The sequence below is a fragment of the Equus quagga genome, chromosome 19 (genome assembly GCF_021613505.1).
Source record: "Equus quagga isolate Etosha38 chromosome 19, UCLA_HA_Equagga_1.0, whole genome shotgun sequence".
NCBI classification, from domain to species: domain Eukaryota; kingdom Metazoa; phylum Chordata; class Mammalia; order Perissodactyla; family Equidae; genus Equus; species Equus quagga.
Genome location: NC_060285.1, coordinates 18,698,628 through 18,711,272, shown reverse-complemented (window position 1 = coordinate 18,711,272; position 12,645 = coordinate 18,698,628). Strand labels below are relative to the sequence as shown.

The 12,645-nt window shown below is 44.5% G+C and overlaps 1 long non-coding RNA gene across 1 annotated transcript; it reads right to left on the bottom strand.

Moving 5' to 3' along the window:
• Window positions 1-1,149: 1,149 nt before the first annotated feature.
• Window positions 1,150-11,072, bottom strand: LOC124230159 (uncharacterized). Its single transcript, XR_006886091.1, has 2 exons — window positions 9,921-11,072; window positions 1,150-2,128 (listed from the first exon to the last, which is right to left on the bottom strand). It is a non-coding gene; the product is annotated as an uncharacterized LOC124230159 (long non-coding RNA).
• Window positions 11,073-12,645: the final 1,573 nt, after the last annotated feature.

Here is a 12,645-nt window from a genome sequence, read left to right as displayed (position 1 = left end):
TTTTTGGTAAAAAGAAACAGCTACATCATAAACACCGTGTATAACAACTCTTTAACTGACCTACCATAGTGTGCCAAACAGGTTGCAACTGGTCTATCTTGGACTTTTTTTCCTCCACAGCTTTATTAAGGAACAATCTAATACTAGTTTTAATTTTTGGTTTGTATATGTCACCAATTTGGTTTTCCAGGAAGCACGGGGATGGAGTTTAGTGTACAGGATGTTTATTAAGGAGTGTCCTTGGATCAACCCCTGTGGAAGGAAAGGAAATGGAATTGAGCAGAAGTTCAGCTGTCAAGGTAGGAACAAAGACAGCCTCAGTCAACCCAGTGGGGCGTTGAGCTACAATAGGGCCCTTCAGAGCTGCCCACCCGATCTGTGTCATGCTGAATGGCAAGTGTGTAGGAGCTGGCAACTGAAGGCTGCTCACTGACAGCACTCAGCCCGGGGCAGCAAGCCTTTCCTCGTGGAATCTGAGTAACACATTTCAACACCCATCACAAAGTATGTTTTTCACAATGGGGGTCAACTTCAAAAAAGGAAAAGAATATATATCTTGGTGAAAGTCACTTAGAATCAGTACCTACTGAAATTATGGCATTTTTACTTCTGGAAAATTTCTAATAGCTAGAAAATTAATTTTTCACCTTCATGAAGCCGTTGTCTTGTAGGAGAGTTGGGTTCAAATCATGAGTTTTTTCCTCAACGACTAGACCAATCACTCTACCTATGAAAGGACCTATTTTCAAGTATGGTCCACCGCATTCACCCATGGCACGAGGGTCCTCCCCTTGTGCAGAGACTGGCCCCAGAGGGCAGGTCCTTTCTGCATGCCAAGGCGGGGAGAGGCCCCAGGCCTTCATTCTGGAAGGTAATGAGGGGCTCCTCACTGCTATCTACAAAATGCCTTATCAAAGCTCACCAATTTGGTGTTCATCCACTAAAGTTAGTGGAGAACTGGAATCTGAAATTGTCAGTTTAGCAATGAGAAATAAAAACTCCACCTGACAAATTCAGTTGCTGAAACTAGTTCAGAGCTAAAAATGATTTTTAGTGTTGATTTATACTAAGTGCCCTTCCTGACACCTCTGGGAATTCCAACTGTTGGGAGGAAGTTAGGCACCAGATTAGAAATACTGAATTCTCGTTTAGGAAACCATTTTTGATTCCTTTAATTAAAAAAAATAGTCAAACTTCTTCCAGTCTGATACAAAGCCCTTGCAATTGGCAGTTGTGGCAAGCTTCACCATTTGTAAAGTATACAATTTTTTTGAGCAAAAAAGCATTGAGTTAATGGCAGCTATGAAATTTGATCCAGAGAAGGTCAGTCTCATGCACAAGGCCAGAGTCAATGAAGTCCCAGCAAACAGCAAGCAGCCTCAACTCCAAACTCCATCTTCTACCCAGAATGCCAATCCTTTCCCTAGGGTAGGCTACCGCTCGTCTGTCACTGACGGAATCGGAGGGCCTCTTGGTGCTGGAAGCATATGATAAGGCACCACATGACATGGCAGCAGAAAAGAGCGAGCTTGATATAAGGCTGGAAAGAAGCTATTTCATTTAGTTGCTTCATACTGTTAAACTGAAGAGTATTTACTATGGAGAGTGAAACAAAAACATTTTGTTTGCATTTAGGGATTTAATATTTAAGATTTCAACACTGACACCAAAGATCTATGTCAGGTAGCAATCTGCTAACTGGCTAAGAAGTAAGCCTAGACATTATGTTTAAGCATGCAGAATTCTGAAAAACTTCTTGTATTAGAATAGCCCTGAACAGAAAGCCAACTGCTCTATGAATTACTTTTGTCCTATATTTATAGACTCAGAAAAAAGGTTGAAATGTTTGTTACTAGTTTCCACGGGCTGACATAACAAAAACCACAAACTGGGTCGCTTAAAACAACGGAAATTTATTCTCTCAGTTCTGAAGGCCAGAAATCTGAAATCCACGTGTCAGCAGAGCCGCGCTCCGAGACTGGCTGGACTCCTTCCTTGCCTCTTCCAGGCTTCTGGTGATGGCTCTCAGCCCTCTGTGTTCCCTGCTCGCAGCTGCGTCACTCCAATCTTTGCCTCTGTTGTCACATAGCATTCTCCGTGTGTGTCCTTTACATGGTGTTTTCCTCTTCTTATAAAGACAGGCATCACACTGGATTAGGGCCCACCCCATTGACCTCATCTTAACTCGGTTACTTTTGCAAAGACCCTATTTCCAAATAAGGTCACATTCACAGGGACTAAGGATTAGGACTCAAAATCTTTTAGGGGGGACACAATTCAACCCATAATAATATTCATTTTATCAGTTATTTATAAATATGTTTTATAAGAAAAATGAAATGCCAACATGATTTCTCAAATTTGGGGGTAAAGAATTTGTGACAGTCCAAGCCACAACTGTTATAATTTTGTTACGTACACAATTCCAAAAACTTCAAACTTTAAATATTTCAACTTAATTCAGTTTAGTACAAATAGTACTTTCCTATATTTAGAGAAATATTAACTTCACACCATAAGCATTCATTTAAAAGTCAATGCCACTTTTATTACAGTTAATTTATAATTTCCATTTGCCGTTATAGTCAAGGTTATTCAGAGAAATAAACCAGAATTATAAGGGCAAGAGTCAGTGCAAATACCCTATTTCACATCATATTCAAGACTAAATATCCATCAAACCACATTCAGGAAGCTGATGATAGAAACTTTGGCAGTTTTCAAGACACACTGGTCAAACCGTCATTAAATCCCACTGCATCAGTCAGTATCTACTAAGCACCTCCCCTTGCAGTTAGCAATGTATTAGGTGCTTAAGGACAAACAGTTTGACTCAATAAATTTTAAAAATACATATTTAAGACTTATAATACTATGCACAGAGTTCTTGGCAGAGCTGTACTTTGAGGTTTCTACTGCTGAGAAATTTGAGCTTTGTGTTGTCTCTCTTTCAGTCCCAAAAGCTCCGTTTTGAGTTCTCCAGGCTTTGGTGGAATTTCAGGTATCGTCTATACAAACAAAACAAAACATAGATACCAGTGCTTTCTCAGACTGTAATTAAATGTGACCTGAAAGACTCCAAAGAAAGTAAAGAGTGAAAAAGAACAGAAAGTCCTCTGCTACTCAATGATAAATCTTCATCATGAGAGCCTGCGGTCACTCTGAGTCGCTTTCTGGCCCTACATTTATATGCCTGTCATCCGGGCTACATCTTAAGAACAAGAGGACTCACAGAGGGAGATGCATCAACATCAACTGACGGATCACAAGTCCCAGTAAGGCTTTCCACATCTGGAAATTCATCCCTGCACTATTGACTGACTCTCCACCATGTGCCTGGCACAGAAAACAGCTATCAGGAATCAATGTATTCAAAAACAGTAAGTGCCTACTATGTGCAAAGCATAACGCAGTGAGCAAAAAATTACAAAACCGCCTTTAAGAAAGGTGGTCAAAAAAAGCCCAAGAAGGTGACTTTTTTTTGTAACAACTTTAGTAAGAAATAATTCACATCTCATACCATTCACCCATTTAAAGTATACAATTCAGTGGCTTTTAGTATAGTCATAAAGTTCTGCATCCATCACCATAAATTGTAGAAGTGTTTCATCACCCCAAAAGGAAACCCCATATCCATTAGCAGTCACTCCCATTCCCACACTACCCTCCCGCTCACCAAGCTGCTGCCCTAGGGGACCATTAATCTACTTTTTGTTTGTATGGATTTGCCTGTTCTGGACATTTCATACAAATGGAATCATACAGTATGAGGTCTTTTGTGACTAGAGTCTTTCACTCAGCATGTTTCCAAGGTTCACCATGTTGTCACATATCAGTACTTCATTCTCGTTTTTTTTTTTTTTTTTGAGGAAGATTAACCCTGAGATAACATCTGTTGCCAACCTCCTCTTTCTGCTGAGGAAGACTGGCCCCGAGCTAACATCTTTGCCCCTCTTCCTCTATTTTATATGTGGGACGCCTGCCACAGCATGGCTTAATAGGCGGTGTGTAGGTCTGCACCCAGGATCCAAACCAGCGAACTCCAGGCTGCTAAAGCAGAGTGCACAAACTTAACCACTGTGCCACCAGGCCAACCCCTCATTCCCTTTTAAGACCAATAATATTCCATTATATGGATAAACCACATTTTATTTAACTACTCATTGGTCGATGGACTTCTGGATGGTTCCCACTTTTGGGCTTTTATGAATAATACTTCTATGAACATTCATGTAGCAGTTTTTATGTGGACATATGCTTTCATTTATCTTGGGTATCAATCTAGAAGTGAAATAGCTGGGTCATATAACTCTATGTTTCACTGAGAAACTGCCAAACTGGTTTTCAAAGCAGAATCACCATTTTACATTCCTAACAGCACTGTATGAGGGTCCCAGTTTCTCCACATCCTCACCAACAACTGTCACTAGCTGGGTTTTTTTGGTGAGGAAGAGTGGCCCTGAGCTAACATCTATTGCCAACTGTCCTCTATTTTGTATGTGGGACACAACCACAGCATGGCTTAACAAGCAGAACATAGGTCTGCGCCCAGGATCCAAACCTGCGAACCCTGGGCTGCCGAAGCAGAGCGCACAAACTTAACCACTATGGCACCGGCCTGGCCCCTGTTTTGTTTTTTTGTTTTGTTTAAATTATAGCCATCATAGTGGTTATGAGGTGGTATCTTGTTGTGGTTTTGATTTGCATTTCCCTGATGGCTAATGATGCTGAGAATCTTTTCATGTGCTTATTGTCTGAAAGGGTGACTTCTGAACAAAGACGTGAAGAAGGATGAGAAAGCCAGCCATGCAGATATTGAGACGAGTTTCAGGCAGATGGAACCAGAAAAGCAGAGGACCTGAGGCAGGAATGTGCCTTATGTTCAAGGAAAAGCAAGGTGGTCAACACAGCTGGTGCACAGTACTCCATGAGAGGCCAGGAAGGGAAAGGCGGTGCGAAGACGGGAAGTCACAGGAGAGTTTTGAGCAGAAAAGTGACATGACCTGACAAGTGTAAAAAGATGACAATGGTGGCTTTGTTGAGAATGGACTGCAGGAAAGCAAGGGTGGAAGGGGTAAGACAGGTCACGAAGGTAGCACGATAACTGCAATGAGAGATGACTGACAGTGGCTTGAATTGGGCAGTAGCAACAGAGGTGGTAAAAAGCGGTGAACTTCTGGATCTACTTCTTAGGTTAAGCCAAAGGGATTTGCTATGTGCAGTATGAGAGAGGAGTTGAGGATGACGGCTAGGTTTTGGCCTGAACAACTAGAAGAATGGAGTCACCATTTATTGTGATAGGGAAGACTTCAAGGAGAAGACCACGTCTGTTAGGGGAAGACCAGGAGCTCAGTTCTGAACATGCTCACTGCACATCCAAGTGAAACTGTCAAGGGTGCAGTTAACAACCAAGTTTTAAGCTCAAAGGAGAGGTCCAGACTGGAGTGTATTATTCTAGTATATAAATAATAACTAATGCTCTGAGATTAGATGAGATCATGGAAGTGAATGTAGGCAGAAACAAAGGGTCAAAGACAAGGGCCTGTGGCCTACCAATCTTGGGAGGATAAGGGGATGAAGAGGAACCAGCAACGACTGAGAAGCAGCAACCAATGAGGAAGAAGAACCAGGAGAGAGTGATGTCCTAGAAGCCAGGTGAAGAAGGTGTTTCAAGGAGAGAGTATTCCATGTGTCACACGCTGCCGACGCGTCAGGAAAGAGGAAGACTGATAACTGACTCATAGGATTTAACAACATGGAGATGATGGTGACCTTAAAAGGCATTTCAGTCAAGTATTCACATGCTTCCATCTCCAGGCCTTTGTGTATCCTGTTCTCTCCATCTGGAATGTCCCCTGCACGTATTCTTCCACATGGCCTCTCATATTGGCATTACCGAAATCCTTCTCATTACCCAAGGCCCACCTCAGTGACAGCTCGAGGAAGATGGAATGTATCACTCCCTCCACACCATTCCCACCACACTTTGTTTACCCATCTCTGACCGGAGTTAAACCCATGAGGTCGTATATCATGATTTAGAGCAGTCCATTTCTATCAGATATCAGTTTCTACTGTAAGGTCCCTGAGGAAAGGGATCACACCTTAATCTCCTCCTCATTTCTTACAATCCTATGAGAACGCCCCTCATTATCAGAGGCAGTCAGAAAATGTGCTGAAGGAGTAAATCAACAGACTTTGCTCAGGACTCTTATAAACTCATAAGATTAGAGAAATAAAATCTTTACTCAAATTACTTTACACAAAACTGCAAGATCATTCTGGCATAATTTCAGTCATATCAGAAAACTTCAATCATTTTTCAATGTCTAAAGTTCAAACACCTTGACCTGGCTCATGTTACCCTTTTATCTCCTATTGATTAATTAATCCTAAAGAAATAAAATAGTTTAGGAAAGACTGTGGGGTTTGCAGTCAGGATAATAGGAGAGGTAGGGAGGTAAGAGATGTGCTACACAGCACCATTCTCATTTTGAAGTGAAAGTGACTTTCTAAGAAATCAGTGATGGGAACTGGAATAAAAGCCTGAGTAACACATATGACAATTTGTTCTCTTAAAAGTAGTCCTAGGATTTTGACATTCCAATCCCTTCACTACAAGCAAAGAATGTAGCTTGTTTCATGTTCATTAAACTGTCCAAACTAACTTAGAAGAGCTATTTTTTCCCCCAGGTCACAACAGGAAATTATGTGAAACCATAAAGCCCTATAAAATACAATAACAACATGTTTCAATTTTCTACAAAGTATTCACAACTACACACACACACACAAATTTGGGGTGACCTAAATTTCCAATACAGTATAAAGCTAAAATGACAATTTAACTTTTATTAAGACAGCAGTTTTATTTACATATTAAATATATAAGAAATTTTTAAAAGACTAATAAGTTTTTTGGTATCAAAAGTCATCAATGGGGGCCGACCGGTGGCGGAGCAGTTAAGTGCACACGTTCTGCTTTGGCAGTCCTGGGTTCGCTGGTTCGGATCCCGGCTGTGGACATGGCACCGCTTGGCAAGCCATGCTGTGGTAGGCGTCCCACATATAAAGTAGAGGAAAATGGGCACGGATGTTAGCTCAGGGCCAGTCTTCCTCAGCAAAAAGAGGAGGATTGGCAGCAGATGTTAGCTCAGGGCTAATCTTCCTCAAAAAAAAAAACCTTATCAATGTTATCAGAGGTTCTACATAGCAGTTTGTGTGTATATGGGTGTGTTTGGAGACAACCAAAAATGAACACTTGACCTATTATGCCGTCAATAATAAGATCAGAGGGGGCCAGCCCTGTGGCCGAGTGGTTAAGTTCATGCACTCTGCTTCGGAGGCCCAGGCCCAGGGTTTCTCTGGTTCGGATCCCGGGCACGGACATGGCACCACTCATCAGGCCACGCTGAGGCAGCGTCCCACATGCCACAACTAGAAGGCCCCACAACTAAAATGTACAACTATTTACTGGGGGGATTTGGGGAGAAAAAGCAGGGAGGAAAAAAAGATTATAAATTAAGGAAAAAAGAACAAGTAAAAGTAAAATTACAAACAAACTTTACAAACAGTTAATCACTGACTGGTTAGTAAACTTAAGACTTTGGTTGCTTCTTGTCAGGAGCCCCTGTGGCATGGTTTCTCATCGTCCTTTCCTCTGTTCACGCTGCTTGAGGACTTTAGAGAAGATGCAAAAGGGAAGCTCAAGCGAAAGGCACCCCTGTATTCCAGGACAGAGCACCTGCCTCGAGTCCTCGCCTCCTTTCCCATTTTGACGGTGAGCTGGACAGCTAGAGAAAAGCGCCTTTAATGCTACTCCCTTAAGACAGCACTGAGCACAAGCCCTAGGCAGCCCCCAGGGTCTCCTCTGCTCTGGACTCCACCTAGACCTTCTAGCTGCCCAGAGGGAAAGACTCCTGGGAAGGCCCGAGGTTGTTCACAATCACCGCCAGTGGCAGTAAGTACTGGAACAATACCAACAGATGTAGGTAAATTCCTTAAATGTGAGTAAGGCATACAGCATCCTACACACGGCCAGCCAGCCCTGGCCTCAAGTCTACAGAGGAGCCCCACTAACAATGTCACAGCCCAATCAGGATGAGGTGGCCTGAGGCGCTTCAGTGTGCCCTTCTGGAGATTCTGGCTTCGTGCTGCCTCGTCCCAAGGTCCCGGTAGCTCTGGTAACAACCCTTGCATAATCCCACTTATAATGAGATGGGTGAATCAAAGGTCAGCTTCCCAGAGTCAAATCACAGGCATTCCTTCCGTCCTTTGTAAGGCCTGCCTGATGTCTATTCCTGTATAAGCCAGAGACTGAACTGCATTTCTCTGGAAGGTTCTTACCCTCTTCTGTCTCCACTAAGTATCCTTGATGCTTCCCTAGAACTCAAAAGAGAGGCAGTCTGAAGTGGTAAGACAGAGCGACTGCAGCATTGTTAGCACAAAAAGTAGATACCACCCAAATGTCGACAGGGGACTGACTAAATAATATACGGAATATCTGTATTATGAAATACTATGCATTGGTCAGAAAGAGAAAAGCCCAGTGATATAAACAAACATCTATTCATACAGATGTTAACCAAAACAAGCAAGTTGCAGAGAAATGTGTATATGAACTCCTATTATATGAGGAAAAACACCCCCCAAAATAGGTGTGTGTCTCTGTGTTTTCAACAATAGTAAAAAGTCTGGAAGGATATACACCCACCATCAAATGGTAGTGACCTTTGAGGAGGAGACTGGAGAAAGGAGCTTGTAAGTGGGGGGATTTTTCACTTTTTACTTTACATGCTTCAATTCAACGTGAATGTTTTACAAGGGTGTTGTATTATTTTATTAACAGGATCAAAAGAGAGAAACATTAAACAGAAAGCTTGGGCTTCAAATCCTCATCAAGCTAAGCGACTTTGGGAAATCACCTGCACTCTTCCAAGACTCAGTTTCCTCATCTGAAAACAAGAATAAATACCGCCAAAACTGTAGTGACAACTAACTGAAATGAGAAACACAAACGGTTGGTTCTCCGTAAGTGTAACCTGTGCAGAGTCCAGGCAGAAATGACTGCTCCGTACACTGCGCTCCAAAGCACTCCATTCACATCTATAGCATAACACTTAGCACCCTCTTACAGTTACAATTATTTGCACCATACTTCCTCGTCTCCACCTCCCCAAGCGCATCACTCCTCAAAAGTACCTTTAATTGCCAGTTCCTAATTCCATGAATGCTTATTAAGATAAATTTAAATTTCTCCCTCCTTTAAATGCATACATCCACTCATTCTTCATGCAACACGTATTTATTCAGCATCTACTACATTCTAAGTTCTTTTCTAGTGGTTGACATACAAGTGTGAAGCGGACAGGCACAGTCCCTTCCTGGAGATTACATTCCAGGGGAGGAAACCAAGAACCACTAAACAAAGGAATAAAATGATTGCAAATTATGACAGTGCTCTATGAAAACAAAAGACTGAGGCAGAATCGCAGAGGAGGAATCCTTTAGGAGCTGTCCAAAGGACCCTCCTGCTGAAGAAGATATTTCAGCGGAGGCCTGAGGTTTTGTAGAAGGAAATCAAGCCAAGACCTGGGGGAAAAGCACTCCAAGAAGAGAAAAAGCATGGCCTGGAGGTGGGGACAGGCTGGATGAGTTTGAGCAACAGCAAGGAAGCCGGTGTGGCTGCAACAGAGGGAACAAGGGGGGAACGGTAGAAGGTAAAGCTGGTGGCAGGCAGGCGCCAGACCGTGTAAGACCCTAAACCTGTACGAGCAGGCCATGCATTGCTCTAAATGCAATGGGATGCCACCCTAAGGCCCAGGGCAGAGATGCTCCTAACTTTGTGTTCCGATCATTTCTGCGGCTGCGCGGAGAACGGGGCGGTCCGGGAGCGAGGCCGCGGCCGCCCGCGCACTCACCAGGTCCGGCCGGTAGTATCTGTGCACCGCTTGGGCCCCGGCGCACATGGCGAGCAGGCTGGCAGCGAACATTTTCAGGTAGGTGGCCCAGGGCACGCCCGCTGGCATGGCTGGGGGCTGGACCGGGAGGAAGGGCGGGCGGTATTACAAGCGTCCCAGCCCACAACTAAGTCGCGCCGGAAACGAGCCGCCCGGCCGCGGAGGGGCGGGAGCTGGTCGCCCAGGTCCTCCCCTCATTTCCCCCCCGCCTCCCCGTGTCTTCACTGAGGAAACGCGGGCGCTGAGAGGACGAAGGCCCTGCAGGCCCAAGACCCGCCTTCAAGCGCTTCCGGGGGAGGAGGGGCTGGGCCTTCAGAATTTAAAGGCAGCTCTCGCGGAGCAAGCGGGAGGCCCACGCCGGGTGGTTTCCCCGCGACCCTTCAGACTCTAGGAGGAGGACCCGCACTCCCCGCCTGCCCTACAGGTGCACCCCGGGAGAGACTGTACAGGAAATGCACCCCGCTCGGCAGCCGCTCAGAGGGCAGCCGGAAGTGCGCTCAGAAGCCGGAACGGACCGCCAGCGGGCGGGACCGAAAGAGCAGGGGCTGGGGGCTGCGCCGGACCGGAAAGCCAGGGCACTGCCGGCGCCGGCGCCGCCGAATGACCCTGGTGGAAGTGGGACCCTGGGCTGGAGCCAGTGTCTTTCTTTTTTTTGTTTTGTTTTTTTAACCGATTCCCAGTCCTGTCCCAGCCCCAGGCTCTCGTCACACTCTTCACTCTCCCCGTAGTAGGATTTTCCTGGCAGTGGTGGATGGAGTCTCGGGCTCGGAGCTGGCTGGATTCTTGCAGCGTTTGTCCCTTCGCACGCACGGGGAGATTGCTGGCGTTTACCACGTTTTGGGAGCGGGTGGAGGTTGGCACGCTGAGCAGTGCCTGCTTGAGGGAGGTCACCCTCGAGGGAGTGAAGTTAAAGCATTCTCTGTCCTTGTGTCGGGCGTCCTTTTATATCAAACAGCCACACGCACACAGCTCTGCCCGTGTGGTACGATGCCGCTGGAAAAGATGAAACCTGAAATCGACATTATTGCCGGGGTCCCGCGCCGGCGGAGTCCAGGTTCCTGAGGGATGGACGGCGTCGGCGCAATGAGGGAGGGGGAGATAAAGGGGACGTGAGACTTGGGTTGGTGTTAGCAAGTCCCACTTTACTGTGCACAAGTGTCGTTTATATATTTTTCAGGATTAGTACAGAAATAGTTCTACAAATATTCTCAGAGAGATAAGGAAGTAAAAAACGAGCACAAGAATATTTATTAGCATTCCCTTCTATATAGCATAAGGTTAATGATCATCTCCGCAATTAACTAGTGTTTGTTGTCTCTAAACTAAAGGAGCTAGGTACCTAGGCATCTGTTGTAATTCATGGTAAAGTTAAATCAAAGAGAGAAGGTCCAGGCCTCCGGACAGGACAGCAGTCCGTCTGGTTGCATCCTGGTGGAGCCATCCCTGCCTCCCTCAATCATTTACGTCATTAGTGTAGATGGTTAATGGGAACAAAAGGTGACTCCGGGGTGTCTTATCCCCAGGGCTATCTGCATTCTCAGTGGGCAGTTAAACATCTTTACATTTTCGCACCCTTTAGGGGGTGAAAGCATTCCTTTGTCTTTTAGATTGTAGAGCTAACAGTCCCTTAAGTACACTGCCGGAGAAAGTATCACTTTGTTAGTAAAGTAAAGGGCTGAAAAGCTAAGCTAAACTATATATCTTCAAGAATGAAAAACAGAAATAAGTATAGACATAACCTTGCTAGAAAGCATGCATATAATTCAGAAAATATCAGGGGTGTCGGCCGGCCATTCTTCACCGAGGGGCATCCCTGCACCCCTCGGCCCTTCTACTCATCAATTATTTATTATTTATTGCTTTTAGGAGAAAACCTCTATAACATTTTAACAGAAAGCAGAAGGTCAAGAATAATATATAGATACTTCTTGATCATCCAATTAACCGACAAACTTAGAAGGACGATGCATATATATATTTAGACAAAGAACTGGAGGGAGAAGGAAACATTAACCAGATGGAGGCCATAAACCTAATTCGACATCTTATCTGGGCAGGATTCCTTTCTGCTTGTCTCAAATGGGACTGTGTGCTCCTCCAATAATTAACTGAAAAATATCTTGAAAGTTACCTACAGGTGGTTACTATATTTAATTTTCCCGGGAGGTAGTGCCTCCCAAGCAGCCACCCAAAGGAGTGAAAACTGGAGGTTAAGAAAGGAAAAGGAATGAAGGGCAATTAGAAGCAGCACAGGTTTCAGAACTATGTGAGGGGCTGGCCGGTTATTCTTCACCAAGGGGCGGCCCTGCACCCCTCAGCGTTAATCGGCTGGACCCTGTCAAACAGCCGATCAAATGATGTAGCCACGGCTCCCAGCACATTATTTAGTTTATGCATTTTTAGATTGTGCTTTATGGATTTTCTGTTAAGCAAAAGGTTCATGCAAGACTGAATTCTGAAGGGTAGATTCACTTTTTAAACACTTTTATGGAGACATAGTTGACAAAATAAACCACATATTTAAAGTATACGATTTGATGAGGTTTGACATGTGTACACCTGTGTAACCACTACTGCAATAAAAATAACATATCCATCATCCCCCAAAAGTTTCTTTGTGCCTCTTTCTAATTCCTCTCACATCGCCTCCTTCCCTGGGCAACCACTGATTTGCTTTCTGTAACAA